Source organism: Egretta garzetta, unplaced genomic scaffold, assembly GCF_000687185.1.
Source record: "Egretta garzetta isolate BGI_Z169 unplaced genomic scaffold, ASM68718v1 scaffold147, whole genome shotgun sequence".
In the NCBI taxonomy this organism is placed as follows: Eukaryota; Metazoa; Chordata; class Aves; order Pelecaniformes; family Ardeidae; genus Egretta; species Egretta garzetta.
Window position 1 is genome coordinate 549,957 of NW_009260173.1, and position 3,700 is coordinate 553,656.

Below are 3,700 nucleotides of genomic sequence, written 5' to 3' on the forward strand. Positions count from 1 at the left end.
CTTTCCCTGATCCAAGTTGGTTTCTCAGCCCCCTGTGCTCGGGGGGGTTACCCAGATGGCTCAGATCAATGGCGATGGTTGAGCTGCTTTAGTCGATCAGCAGGGACTGCATCTCTCGCTTGGACTTGGTGATGCTTTGGGGATGTTTTCCCTCATGGATATTCATCCCCATACCTTACCCCCTGCAGAGCCAGGGCTGGCAGCCATCCCACCAAGGGCAGCAAGACGTTATTGCTTCAGCCTTCGAGGGGTGCAAAGGGAGGAAGCGAGAGGAGAGCAGCTGGAAGATGGGGAAATGAGGAGTGCTGAGATGACGGGGGTATAAAACTAGAGAAATGTATTTTTTTGTTGTTATGTGAAAAAGGAAGTTGCTGGTGCTGAGGAGAAACATAACTCTCCTGGGGAAGTGCTGGCCGAGGGGCAGAGAGCTCCTGCGAGCCTGGCTGGCTGTGGGAACCTGAGGGATGTCCCAGCCAAGGGCTGCGGTGGGATGGAGGCGCTGGGGCTCCCCTGTGTACCCTCCCATCCCGCCCCACCGCTCAGGAGTCTCCAGGCAGCAGCACTCCGGGAGGAAGAAGCAAAGCCCGATTAAGGCACCGCTGGGTGAGGGTCTGGGCTGCTGCAGAGTCCCTGGGGCAGCCTTGGGACCAGCAGTGTTTAGGATTAGCCTTCTTGGGGCGTTCAGCACATAACCATATTGCACCGGTAGTTTTTTGGTTTCTCCTGGTGTCAAGAGCACTTCCACCTGAAACCCAGAGCGTGCGGGTGTGTGCCACCGTAAGCTCGAACCGGGGCCATCCGCTGCAGGAACTCCCTTCAGGGCTGGGGCAGAAAGACCCAAACTGAGAGCAAATAAGAGCCTTTTGGAGGAGAAACTTGATTTTTTTTTTTTTTCCCCTCCTTTGGAGTTAAGAGTGTTTTTCTATTGAAAATTTGCAGGAATGTGCAGCTGCCCTTGTTTACTTTTTTAGAATAATGATTCCTTCACTTGCAGTGGCTCCAGTTCAACAAAATAATTAGATGTATGCAGAAATCCATTTAGGAAAAATACAGCTTTTAAGTGTGTGTTCTAAGTCCTGAAATGCTGCTGGTGCCTGGCTGGGCTGATGCTGGTGGGTGGCTCCTGGCCCAGCTGAGCACCAGCCCTGGGCTGGAGCAGTGAAAGGAAAGCAGCGCCTCTGAAGGGCTGGAGAGGCCAATGTGGAATGTGAAATGCTGCATTTTGGGAAGCTTAGCGTGGTGGGTTTGCTCATTTACATCTTCAGACAAAAGCCAGAGATGCTTTTTCTTCTAGAAAATTCTTCTAGCTGCCGGTGGCCTTCTGCAAATATATTTAAAGAAGGAGAAAAAGCAGCACTGTGCTCCGTCCCGGGAGAGCTCTCCCATGCAGCGTCGTAGTGGAAAGCACGTGCTCCCCCAGCACCCCAGAAATCTCGGAGCACTGGCTGCTTGCTTTGGAGCTGACCTGCCCCAAATGCTGGGGCTTGGGGGGGTCGGGCTGGGCGATGGCGGCTCCCCGCGCCTCGTTACGCGGAAGGTGGAAAGGCAAAAGCCTTCCCCTGTGTCGGAGGTGGGAATGAAACCCAGGCATCGCAGCCAGATGTGCTGCAGGGGGATGACCCCCGGGAGTCAAACCTGAAGGCAGGGGCGAAGCCACCCCCACGTGCCATTGCGGGAAGAAACTTTATTCCCTGTTTTTCTGCTGTACACAAATTTTTGTTTCATATGATTTATTGGAGAGACATTGCACCGGCGAGCTGTTGTCTCGGGAGGAGCGAAAAGGAAAACTAAGGGTAATTCTAGTGCTGGTGAAAGATGGGTTTGAAGGAGCAACCGGCATCAGAGGCTTCCAGCTGCGGCTCGGGCAACTCTTGCATTTTTTTCTTCTGAGTTCTTTTTGGTCACATTTGAGAAATTTTGCAGAAATCTGTAAATTCCCCAAAGAAAAATATTTAAGGGGACTTTCTTTCCAACAACAGTGAATGATGCCTTACTGTTTTGTAATGTTTTTATGAGTAAATGCTTTGAAAAAGCTCAGCGCTTTTCCTAGAAGTCATTTGGAGCAAGGGCAGCGGGGTATCGAGTGTGCAGCGAGTCCCGCAGGGCGCCGTGCCGCACGAAGGCAGCCGCCCGCTAAGGAGGAATAACTTCCCTAAGGATCATTTATCAGCTCCTGGAAAGGAAGGTGATGGGAAGGGTTTGTTGGCTGCTGCCATTTGTGATGCACTGAAAAATTCTTTATGGAGTTGTCATGAGTTGGCCCAGGGAACATCGTCCTGGTCTGCTCGCCCTTGACTTCTCTGTGGCTTTTCAGAGAGCTTTGGCTGCCTCGTAGGCTTTCGTCTTGCCGCCCGTCTCTTCTTTCTCAGTTCAGTTGGTCTTTCCAATGGGACCTCAGCTGACTTCTGAAGTCACATCTTCGTTTTTGTCGTGTGTACCTTGAGCATCGAGCCCTGTTATCTGACAAAATGTGGAACAGGTTATATTTTAACTGTCACTTCTGGGAGAACAGAGACCTCCTGTTTGGAAAAGAGTTGTGCAAAACCTGGAGGCCTTCAGGGGGCATTTGAATTTGTGGTTTTGTGGAGGCAGGGGGATGAATTCATAGATTTCAGGATTTCCACCAGTGCTTCTGTGTAGGTCTTCTAGCTCTCTGCCCATGTTTCAAAGTTTACAGCTGGGATAAGTCACCTTGTTCAGCGACTGTTAGGTGGAAATCCCCCATAACCCCCAAGCATTACAACATTATTTTCGTATATGCAGCACTTGTGGAGTTCCCAACCTCCATGAAGAGCCAGGGGATTGCTCTGAAGAAAGGGGAGGTATCGTGACCACAGTGCCAGCAGTGACCGCTTTATAATTAAAGCTGATTTTATAACACTGCTCTGAAGACACATCTGCTTTGAGCTGTAGGCATCCTAATGCCCATACCTAGCATGGGGGGTGTTCTCCTAGCAATGCTGTTGGGGGGCTCATGGGTTTGGACATTGGACAGGCTCACGTGGTGCCGTGGCTTCCAGCTTGGAACTGGCTTCTGGTGGGCATCTTGGAGCTCAGGCTGTGGGTCCTACCACGTCTGTCTCTGTCTGCTCCTACTCCTAGATGGGTAACACAACCTCGCCTTTCCTATCATGCAGACCCCAAAGTGCACAGACAGACAGGCTCATCCCTGACAACGGTACGTCCATCCCTCAAGCTGAAGGGACCCGATTTTGCAATCTGCGCTCATATGAATGGCAGTGACACACCCCGTTAATCACCCCCGCAGACGTGCACTGGCACCAGCAAGTGATTAAACTAGCAAAAGTGGCTGGTTCCTTTCCTTAGCTCGTAACTAAAGAGCAGGAAAAAGTGGAATAAACAAACCAAAGCTGCAGAACAGTCACGCAAGGCAAAGGGAACCGAGGAACATCAGCAGAAAGTGCTCCAGGACAACACCATCTGCGAGCACTTGAGGCTCAGGAAATGCTGCTCTTTAAGAAGTTCGTGGTGCTATTGCTTCTGGCCGGAAACAGGCTGGGGGTGAGGCTGTGCAGTTATGCCTTTTATTATATGCTCAGCATATTTTGCCTCTTTTTACGTAAAACCAGCAAAGGAGGAACTTAAAGTCACTTCTCCTATAAAAGCTTTTGACTGCAGAATTGCTTTCTTCTTTTGGGCTGCTTCTACCTAACGTTCCTGCTGCTGTTACCTTGAAATG